The sequence below is a fragment of the Pseudophryne corroboree genome, chromosome 8 (assembly GCF_028390025.1).
Source record: "Pseudophryne corroboree isolate aPseCor3 chromosome 8, aPseCor3.hap2, whole genome shotgun sequence".
NCBI lineage: Eukaryota > Metazoa > Chordata > Amphibia > Anura > Myobatrachidae > Pseudophryne > Pseudophryne corroboree.
This window is the reverse complement of record NC_086451.1, coordinates 217,248,920-217,260,965: the sequence shown is the minus strand read 5'-3', so window position 1 is coordinate 217,260,965 and position 12,046 is coordinate 217,248,920. Positions and strand designations below refer to the sequence as shown.

Genomic DNA, 12,046 nt, shown 5'->3' with positions numbered 1-12,046 from the left:
TAGGGGTTTGCTCATATGTAACTTCATACGGCGGCCATATTTAGGGAGTCCATAATCGGGGACATTTATCTCAATTCTCCGGTATTGTAGACATACAAATAAATAGAAAATGGGATTTGATCAGTTATGGCACAGCTGTTAATAGCTAAATCACTAACATTTGTTTATTAGTATACATTAATATATATTGTTAAAGGTATATCCAGTAGTGAATTTAATAATATATAAAATATATGGATATATATGTAAAATAAGTATATAATTATATAAATATAAAGTGCAGGGTGCAGAATAAAAAATTAATATTTAATAGAAAGTGTGAGGCTTAATACTAAATTGACATGCTCATGTAGGCTATTTAACAATAGTTTGTTTACAGTACCTGATCTTCCCAGATAGTCTCCCTAGTCTGGTACTGATCAGGCCCGACACTGCTTCGCTTCCAAGATCGGGCGAGATTGGGCCTTTCCAGTGAGGTATGACTGTAATAAACTTTTTACCATACATTTGTCAGATTTAATATCTCATCACATAATTGGTGCGGAAGTGGTGTGGATGGGAATAGGGTGCTGTCGGTGGGTAGGGGTGGGTATCGGGAGGGGTGTGTGGATTTATAATAAAGGTATAGGAGGTGGGTGGGGGGGGGGAGGGGGGGGGGAAAGAGATGATATGAGGCGGGGGTGTAACAGGATACAACCGTGATAATCCAATGGCCATATAGTTTCACAGGAACAGAGCGATTTCGTAATAATCGTTAAATCCCTTCGGCTGGAGTGTTTGTAATTGAAAGATCCAGTACATTTCTCTGCGTGATAGTTTGTTGGCCAAATCGCCACCTCTTTCTCCCAGCTTCACTAGTACAATAGCTTTAAAAGTTAGTGCCTCCGGATTGGAGTTGTGTACAAGGTTAAAGTGTTTAGACACTGCGTGGTTCTCCATTTTATTTTTTATATTGCGGACATGCTCTTGGATTCTCATTTTCAGTGGTCTCTTCGTTTTGCCCACATATTGTTTCCCGCAGTTGCATTCTAATAAATAAATCTCAGATTGTGTATTGCAGTTTATGAAGTCTTTAATCTTGTATACCTCCTTCTTTTCTATGTCCGTGAATGTTTTCCTTGCTGGGTGTAGGTACTTACAGATGTTGCATCGGCCACATTTGAATGATCCAGTACACTTTGGCATTCTTGATTCCTCGTCAGCTTTCTTATGCAGCATACTGGGGGCCAGGATATCTTTTAGATTTTTCGATTTCCTGAAGACGATCTCAGGGCGAGGAGGCAGTATTTCCTTGAGGACTGGGTCCATTAATAAAATTCCCCAATGATTGTTTAGTGAGTCTCTAATAACTTTCTCATGACGGTTATAGGTGGTAATAAACGGAACTGATTCTTTCTTGGTTTTCTTATTTTTATATTCTAACAGTGTTGATCTCTCAAGTGTTTTTGCTCTGGTGGCTGCTTCTTCCACAATGGTGGCTGGGTATTCTTTATTCTTGAATCTCTCTTTATACTTCTCTATTTGGGTGTCGCATTCTTTCTGATTACTGCAGTTTCTCTTTATCCTGTTAAATTGTGAAAAGGGGATGTTATTTTTCCATTTCTTCAAGTGGTTACTTTTGTAATGCAGGTAACTGTTAGTGTCAACCTGCTTAATGTAGTTCTTGGTTTCGACTCTTCCTTCCACCCCCGTTAAAATCACATCGAGAAATTCAATTGACTCTTTGTTGGTTTTAGAAGTAAATAAAAGATTCATTTCGTTGGTGCTCAGGAATTCCAGGAAATTGAAAAAGGATTCTTCCGTGCCATCCCAAACAATTAAAATGTCATCTATGTAACGACGATAAAAGACAATGTGGTTCTTAAAAACATGGTTACCATAGATAAAAATCCTTCTCCCAGCTACCCATAAAAAGATTAGCAAAACTCGGTGCGAAAATCGTGCCCATTGCGGTCCCACAGCGTTGCAAGTAAAAATGATCTAAAAATGTAAAATAGTTGTGCTGAAGAATAAAATACATGACATCACAAATAAAATCTTTGTGTATAGTCGTTAGTGAGGTGTCATTTTCCATAAATGCTCTACATGCTGTTACACCTTTGTCGTGGTTTATGCATGTATATAATGATTGCACATCTATTGTTGCCCATCTATAGGTGTTTTTCCATTCAAAGTCTTTCAGGGAGTTAAGTACTGCAGTCGTGTCCTTCAAATATGATGGTAGCTCTTTCACGTATGGTTTTAAGAAGACATCAGCATACTCTGATAAATTTGATGTGAGTGAATCAATGCCCGCCACGATGGGCCTTCCAGGTGGATTTATCAGGTTTTTATGAATTTTAGGCAAGAAATAAAAAATAGGGGTAGTGGGGTCTGATTTCATTAAAAATTGGAATTCCTCCTTTGTAAGTATCTCAGTTCATAGACCGTGTATTAAAAGTGTTCTTAGTTCTCCGACGAACGTATCTTTGGGGTCACCAGACAGTTTTGCGTAGGAAACATCATCTCCCAATAGTCTCAGTGCTTCCTTAGTGTACTTATCACGGTCCATAATCACCAGGCCCCCCCCCTTTATCAGCTTGTTTAATAACAATTCCCTGATTTTTCTGCAGTTTTTTTAGAGCCTCACTTTCTCGGTTTGTGATGTTCTTCTCTTTAATTATTTCCAAATTAGTCTCACAAAGATCCTTTTTTACCAGTTCATAAAAAATACTTGCGTTGCTCCCCTTTGACTCCAATGGATAAAATTTGGAAGTCGGTTTGAGACCTGACTTTGATTGATTCTCGTAGTTGCTGATGACCGCATCTTCTTTCCTTGAGAAATGCCTTTTGAGTGTCAATTTTCTAATAAATTTATTTTGGTCGATGAAGGTCTCAAACTTGTTAAGCCCTCCCGTGGGTGCAAATGTCAGGCCTTTGTTCAGTAAGGATATTTCTGGTTCCGACAACGTGTGTTCTGATAGATTAAAAATTCCTTTGTCTTTTGTTTCCGTCACTAGAATGTTCTTTTTTTGTTGTCGTTCCCTCCTACTGCCCCGTTTTCCTCGTCTTCTGTATATCTTCGTTTGAGAGGTGAGGCATGGTGAACATCTTCCTTCAGGGGATTTCTTGTTGCTTCTTTTGGTCGTGTTCCTGTTCTTTGGGCTAAAAAAGTCTGATCACTGTTAGAATTAAGTCTTTGCAGTGCTGTGAATCTATTCTGCATCCTTAAGGTTGGTGATGGTGTGTTTGTTTCTGGATTCCGTAGTGATTTACCTTTGATTGGTACAGTTTTCCAGTATTGTTTATTTGTTCTGTTCGTTTGTTGGTTCGTGGTTCCAAACCTGCTCCAGTTTTTGATTTTTCCTTGTTCATAGTCTGTTTTGTCCCTCATAAACTTTTTCTCTTTGTTCTTAGTGACCTCTTCCTCGATACGTTCCATTTTTTTGGAGAGAACCTTCTCATTAATCTTGTAATCCTCTTTATCTTTGAAGGGTTCAAGTTCCGTTTCCTTAATTTTGATATTCTTCTCCAATTCTATAAGCGAGTTCTTCTTTTCATCAATCAGAAGTTTCATTAGGTCAATGGAACAATTGTGTAGTGTTTTATCCCATTTTTCTAAAAAAGCTGCATCCAGGTTGCCGAATGTGGGTTGTTTTAGCAGTCTAAGCCCCCTAGGGATTCTATCAACTGAAATGTAATGCTCTAGGCCCTTTATATCCCACCATGTTTTAACTTCTTTAGTAAGGAGTCTTTCTATACCCCAAAACAAATCATCTAGATCATCTGGTGGGCAGGGTTCGCTAGATTGGCGTTTTTCATTAAATATTTTTTGGCACCAGTTTTGTCTCTGAGTTGCCCGATCTAAGTTTCTCCACATTTTAAATGGGTTGTAGTGTACCAGGCAGCAAATAAAAATTAGTACCAGAAGATTTGTGGAAAACAAAGGGGGGGGAGATTATTAGAGATGAGCGCCTGAAATTTTTCGGGTTTTGTGTTTTGGTTTTGGGTTCGGTTCCGCGGCCGTGTTTTGGGTTCGAACGCGTTTTGGCAAAACCTCACCGAATTTTTTTTGTCGGATTCGGGTGTGTTTTGGATTCGGGTGTTTTTTTCAAAAAACACTAAAAAACAGCTTAAATCATAGAATTTGGGGGTCATTTTGATCCCAAAGTATTATTAACCTCAAAAACCATAATTTACACTCATTTTCAGTCTATTCTGAATACCTCACACCTCACAATATTATTTTTAGTCCTAAAATTTGCACCGAGGTCGCTGTGTGAGTAAGATAAGCGACCCTAGTGGCCGACACAAACACCGGGCCCATCTAGGAGTGGCACTGCAGTGTCACGCAGGATGTCCCTTCCAAAAAACCCTCCCCAAACAGCACATGACGCAAAGAAAAAAAGAGGCGCAATGAGGTAGCTGTGTGAGTAAGATTAGCGACCCTAGTGGCCGACACAAACACCGGGCCCATCTAGGAGTGGCACTGCAGTGTCACGCAGGATGGCCCTTCCAAAAAACCCTCCCCAAACAGCACATGACGCAAAGAAAAAAAGAGGCGCAATGAGGTAGCTGACTGTGTGAGTAAGATTAGCGACCCTAGTGGCCGACACAAACACCGGGCACATCTAGGAGTGGCACTGCAGTGTCACGCAGGATGTCCCTTCCAAAAAACCCTCCCCAAACAGCACATGACGCAAAGAAAAAAAGAGGCGCAATGAGGTAGCTGTGTGAGTAAGATTAGCGACCCTAGTGGCCGACACAAACACCGGGCCCATCTAGGAGTGGCACTGCAGTGTCACGCAGGGTGTCCCTTCCAAAAAACCCACCCCAATCAGCACATGATGCAAAGAAAAAGAAAAGAAAAAAGAGGTGCAAGATGGAATTATCCTTGGGCCCTCCCACCCACCTTATGTTGTATAAACAAAACAGGACATGCACACTTTAACCAACCCATCATTTCAGTGACAGGGTCTGCCACACGACTGTGACTGATATGACGGGTTGGTTTGGACCCCCCCCAAAAAAGAAGCAATTAATCTCTCCTTGCACAAACTGGCTCTACAGAGGCAAGATGTCCACCTCATCTTCACCCTCCGATATATCACCGTGTACATCCCCCTCCTCACAGATTATCAATTCGTCCCCACTGGAATCCACCATCTCAGCTCCCTGTGTACTTTGTGGTGGCAATTGCTGCTGGTCAATGTCTCCGCGGAGGAATTGATTATAATTCATTTTAATGAACATCATCTTCTCCACATTTTCTGGATGTAACCTCGTACGCCGATTGCTGACAAGGTGAGCGGCGGCACTAAACACTCTTTCGGAGTACACACTTGTGGGAGGGCAACTTAGGTAGAATAAAGCCAGTTTGTGCAAGGGCCTCCAAATTGCCTCTTTTTCCTGCCAGTATAAGTACGGACTGTGTGACGTGCCTACTTGGATGCGGTCACTCATATAATCCTCCACCATTCTATCAATGTTGAGAGAATCATATGCAGTGACAGTAGACGACATGTCCGTAATCGTTGTCAGGTCCTTCAGTCCGGACCAGATGTCAGCATCAGCAGTCGCTCCAGACTGCCCTGCATCACCGCCAGCGGGTGGGCTCGGAATTCTGAGCCTTTTCCTCGCACCCCCAGTTGCGGGAGAATGTGAAGGAGGAGATGTTGACAGGTCGCGTTCCGCTTGACTTGACAATTTTGTCACCAGCAGGTCTTTCAACCCCAGCAGACCTGTGTCTGCCGGAAAGAGAGATCCAAGGTAGGCTTTAAATCTAGGATCGAGCACGGTGGCCAAAATGTAGTGCTCTGATTTCAACAGATTGACCACCCGTGAATCCTTGTTAAGCGAATTAAGGGCTGCATCCACAAGTCCCACATGCCTAGCGGAATCGCTCCGTGTTAGCTCCTCCTTCAATGCCTCCAGCTTCTTCTGCAAAAGCCTGATGAGGGGAATGACCTGACTCAGGCTGGCAGTGTCTGAACTGACTTCACGTGTGGCAAGTTCAAAGGGCATCAGAACCTTGCACAACGTTGAAATCATTCTCCACTGCACTTGAGACAGGTGCATTCCACCTACTATATTGTGCTCAATTGTATAGGCTTGAATGGCCTTTTGCTGCTCCTCCAACCTCTGAAGCATATAGAGGGTTGAATTCCACCTCGTTACCACTTCTTGCTTCAGATGATGGCAGGGCAGGTTCAGTAGTTTTTGGTGGTGCTCCAGTTTTCTGTACGTGGTGCCTGTACGCCGAAAGTGTCCCGCAATTCTTCTGGCCACCGACAGCATCTCTTGCACGGCCCTGTCGTTTTTTAAAAAATTCTGCACCACCAAATTCAAGGTATGTGCAAAACATGGGACGTGCTGGAATTGGCCCAGATTTAATGCACACACAATATTGCTGGCGTTGTCCGATGCCACAAATCCACAGGAGAGTCCAATTGGGGTAAGCCATTCCGCGATGATCTTCCTCAGTTGCCGTAAGAGGTTTTCAGCTGTGTGCGTATTCTGGAAAGCGGTGATACAAAGCGTAGCCTGCCTAGGAAAGAGTTGGCGTTTGCGAGATGCTGCTACTGGTGCCGCCGCTGCTGTTCTTGCGGCGGGAGTCCATACATCTACCCAGTGGGCTGTCACAGTCATATAGTCCTGACCCTGCCCTGCTCCACTTGTCCACATGTCCGTGGTTAAGTGGACATTGGGTACAGCTGCATTTTTTAGGACACTGGTGACTCTTTTTCTGAGGTCTGTGTACATTTTCGGTATCGCCTGCCTAGAGAAATGGAACCTAGATGGTATTTGGTACCGGGGACACAGTACCTCCAACAAGTCTCTAGTTGGCTCTGCAGTAATGATGGATACCGGAACCACGTTTCTCACCACCCAGGATGCCAAGGCCTCAGTTATCCGCTTTGCAGTAGGATGACTGCTGTGATATTTCATCTTCCTCGCAAAGGACTGTTGAACAGTCAATTGCTTACTGGAAGTAGTACAAGTGGGCTTACGACTTCCCCTCTGGGATGACCATCGACTCCCAGCGGCAACAACAGCAGCGCCAGCAGCAGTAGGCGTTACACGCAAGGATGCATCGGAGGAATCCCAGGCAGGAGAGGACTCGTCAGACTTGCCAGTGACATGGCCTGCAGGACTATTGGCATTCCTGGGGAAGGAGGAAATTGACACTGAGGGAGTTGGTGGGGTGGTTTGCGTGAGCTTGGTTACAAGAGGAAGGGATTTACTGGTCAGTGGACTGCTTCCGCTGTCACCCAAAGTTTTTGAACTTGTCACTGACTTATTATGAATGCGCTGCAGGTGACGTATAAGGGAGGATGTTCCGAGGTGGTTAACGTCCTTACCCCTACTTATTACAGCTTGACAAAGGGAACACACGGCTTGACACCTGTTGTCCGCATTTGTGGTGAAATACCTCCACACCGAAGAGCTGATTTTTTTGGTATTTTCACCTGGCATGTCAACGGCCATATTCCTCCCACGGACAACAGGTGTCTCCCCGGGTGCCTGACTTAAACAAACCACCTCACCATCAGAATCCTCCTGGTCAATTTCCTCCCCAGCGCCAGCAACACCCATATCCTCCTCATCCTGGTGTACTTCAACACTGACATCTTCAATCTGACTATCAGGAACTGGACTGCGGGTGCTCCTTCCAGCACTTGCAGGGGGCATGCAAATAGTGGAAGGCGCATGCTCTTCACGTCCAGTGTTGGGAAGGTCAGGCATCGCAAACGACACAATTGGACTCTCCTTGTGGATTTGGGATTTCAAAGAACGCACAGTTCTTTGCGGTGCTTTTGCCAGCTTGAGTCTTTTCAGTTTTCTAGCGAGAGGCTGAGTGCTTCCATCCTCATGTGAAGCTGAACCACTAGCCATGAACATAGGCCAGGGCCTCAGCCGTTCCTTGCCACTCCGTGTGGTAAATGGCATATTGGCAAGTTTACGCTTCTCCTCCGACAATTTTATTTTAGGTTTTGGAGTCCTTTTTTTTCTGATATTTGGTGTTTTGGATTTGACATGCTCTGTACTATGACATTGGGCATCGGCCTTGGCAGACGACGTTGCTGGCATTTCATCGTCTCGGCCATGACTAGTGGCAGCAGCTTCAGCACGAGGTGGAAGTGGATCTTGATCTTTCCCTAATTTTGGAACCTCAACTTTTTTGTTCTCCATATTTTATAGGCAGAACTAAAAGGCACCTCAGGTAAACAATGGAGATGGATGGATTGGATACTAGTATACAATTATGGACGGACTGCCACGGTTAGGTGGTATAAAAAAACCACGGTTAGGTGGTATATATTATAATAATAATACAATTATGGATGGACGGACTGCCTGCCGACTGCCGACACAGAGGTAGCCACAGCCGTGAACTACCGCACTGTACACTGGTTGATAAAGAGATAGTAGTATACTCGTAACAATTAGGATGACACTATGACGGTATAAAGAATGAAAAAAAAACCACGGTTAGGTGGTAGGTATATAATAATAAATAATACAATTCTGGTCGGACGGACTGCCTGCCATGTGCCAACACAGAGGTAGCCACAGCCGTGAACTACCGCACTGTACACTGGTTGATAAAGAGATAGTAGTATACTCGTAACAATTAGGATGACACTATGACGGTATAAAGAATGAAAAAAAAAACCACGGTTAGGTGGTAGGTATATAATAATAAATAATACAATTCTGGTCGGACGGACTGCCTGCCGTGTGCCGACACAGAGGTAGCCACAGCCGTGAACTACCGCACTGTACACTGGTTGATAAAGAGATAGTAGTATACTCGTAACAATTAGGATGACACTATGACGGTATAAAGAATGAAAAAAAAACCACGGTTAGGTGGTAGGTATATAATAATAAATAATACAATTCTGGTCGGACGGACTGCCTGCCGTGTGCCGACACAGAGGTAGCCACAGCCGTGAACTACCGCACTGTACACTGGTTGATAAAGAGATAGTAGTATACTCGTAACAATTAGGATGACACTATGACGGTATAAAGAATGAAAAAAAAACCACGGTTAGGTGGTAGGTATATAATAATAAATAATACAATTCTGGTCGGACGGACTGCCTGCCGTGTGCCGACACAGAGGTAGCCACAGCCGTGAACTACCGCACTGTACACTGGTTGATAAAGAGATAGTAGTATACTCGTAACAATTAGGATGACACTATGACGGTATAAAGAATGAAAAAAAAACCACGGTTAGGTGGTAGGTATATAATAATAAATAATACAATTCTGGTCGGACGGACTGCCTGCCGTGTGCCGACACAGAGGTAGCCACAGCCGTGAACTACCGCACTGTACACTGGTTGATAAAGAGATAGTAGTATACTCGTAACAATTAGGATGACACTATGACGGTATAAAGAATGAAAAAAAAAACCACGGTTAGGTGGTAGGTATATAATAATAAATAATACAATTCTGGTCGGACGGACTGCCTGCCGTGTGCCGACACAGAGGTAGCCACAGCCGTGAACTACCGCACTGTACACTGGTTGATAAAGAGATAGTAGTATACTCGTAACAATTAGGATGACACTATGACGGTATAAAGAATGAAAAAAAAAACCACGGTTAGGTGGTAGGTATATAATAATAAATAATACAATTCTGGTCGGACGGACTGCCTGCCGTGTGCCGACACAGAGGTAGCCACAGCCGTGAACTACCGCACTGTACACTGGTTGATAAAGAGATAGTAGTATACTCGTAACAATTAGGATGACACTATGACGGTATAAAGAATGAAAAAAAAACCACGGTTAGGTGGTAGGTATATAATAATAAATAATACAATTCTGGTCGGACGGACTGCCTGCCGTGTGCCGGCACAGAGGTAGCCACAGCCGTGAACTACCGCACTGTACACTGGTTGATAAAGAGATAGTAGTATACTCGTAACAATTAGGATGACACTATGACGGTATAAAGAATGAAAAAAAAACCACGGTTAGGTGGTAGGTATATAATAATAAATAATACAATTCTGGTCGGACGGACTGCCTGCCGTGTGCCGACACAGAGGTAGCCACAGCCGTGAACTACCGCACTGTACTGTGTCTGCTGCTAATATAGACTGGTTGATATTTAAAGAGATATTAGTAGTATACAACAATACTATACTGGTGGTCAGGCACTGGTCACCACTCCTGCAGCAAAAGTGTGCACTGTTAATTAATATAATTGTACTCCTGGCTCCTGCTAACAACCTGCAGTGCTCCCCAGTCTCCCCCACAATTAATTATAAGCTTTTAATTTATACATTGATGACTGTGCAGCACACTGGGCTGAGCTGAGTGCACACAGACTGAGTCACACTGTGTGACTGACTGTGCTGTGTATCGTTTTTTTTTTCAGGCAGAGAACGGATATAGCAGAGAGAAGTGAACGGATATATTATATTAAATAAAAGTTAACTAGCAACTGCACTGGTCACTGACTGTGGTAAACTAACTCTGTCTGCGACTCTGCACAATCTCTCTCTCTCTATCTAATCTATCTCTATTCTAATGGAGAGGACGCCAGACACGTCCTCTCCCTATCAATCTCAATGCACGAGTGAAAATGGCGGCGACGCGCGGCTCCTTATATAGAATCCGAGTCTCGCGATAGAATCCGAGCCTCGCGAGAATCCGACAGCGTCATGATGACGTTCGGGCGCGCTCGGGTTAACCGAGCAAGGCGGGAAGATCCGAGTCGCTCGGACCCGTGAAAAAAAACATGAAGTTCGGGCGGGTTCGGATTCCGAGGAACCGAACCCGCTCATCTCTAGAGATTATTGCGCCACTTGTGTACAACTCCAAATAATAAAATAATCACGTATAGTCAGATTAAATAACACTCCCTATAGGTTGGTATAGGGCATCAGCTGTCCCCCAAATAAAACAGGGATGGTGGTTCCCTGTAGCAAAGGATTAATAACACACGAGGGGTGGGGGATAAAGCGACCAATGGTGTCTTAGAATATTTCGAAATAAAAGTGGATCTACACAGATATAATAAATCTAATAAGTAATAAACAAATAAAAAATTAATCTAAAAAAATTTAATTGATACATTAAAACAGACAATTATTAATTAAGCTAAAATTTGAGCAGCAAAAGATTTCTTAAAAGATGGGATAAAAGCAACAGACACAATGCATAGTAATACCAGTTAAAAATATGTTAAAATATGTAAAACAATTTTAACTTAACTTGGTATGAGGTCACTGCCAGGTAGCCCAACGCGTTTCGTCAGTCAGACTTCATCAAGGGGTAAATGTAAAGTGGGACCAGACTTCTATTTATACCAGTGATAGTCTCATAGTAATTATGACATCACTTCCTGTTACTCAGGCATATGTTTGAACAGAGCATAAGAAACTTCTATTTAAACTTATACAATAACACAATTTGATAGTGTATGTAAACATAATATTAGATGTGGATTTAAAAGGCAGGTTTGGTGGTGGAGAGCTTTAAAAACTGTCATGTAAATGCGCCGGCGGACCTTTTCTGCCCCACTTCCGGTTTCGGGCCGTCGCGTCATTTCCGCCCCACTTCCGGTGCGCGATTGCGCATGCGCCCGCGGCTGCAGGATTCGTTTGGAGTTCAACAGTCCTAGGATGTTTTTTCTCAGTGAGTTTCCTTGCGGCGGCCATCTTTGTAGGGGTTTGCTCATATGTAACTTCATACGGCGGCCATATTTAGGGAGTCCATAATCGGGGACATTTATCTCAATTCTCCGGTATTGTAGACATACAAATAAATAGAAAATGGGATTTGATCAGTTATGGCACAGCTGTTAATAGCTAAATCACTAACATTTGTTTATTAGTATACATTAATATATATTGTTAAAGGTATATCCAGTAGTGAATTTAATAATATATAAAATATATGGATATATATGTAAAATAAGTATATAATTATATAAATATAAAGTGCAGGGTGCAGAATAAAAAATTAATATTTAATAGAAAGTGTGAGGCTTAATACTAAATTGACATGCTCATGTAGGCTATTTAACAATAGTT

At 42.9% G+C, this 12,046-nt stretch overlaps 1 pseudogene; it reads right to left on the bottom strand.

Moving 5' to 3' along the window:
* Positions 1 to 370: 370 nt before the first annotated feature.
* LOC134953132 (5S ribosomal RNA) lies at positions 371 to 490 on the bottom strand (annotated as a pseudogene).
* Between the last annotated feature and the right edge of the window lie 11,556 nt (positions 491 to 12,046).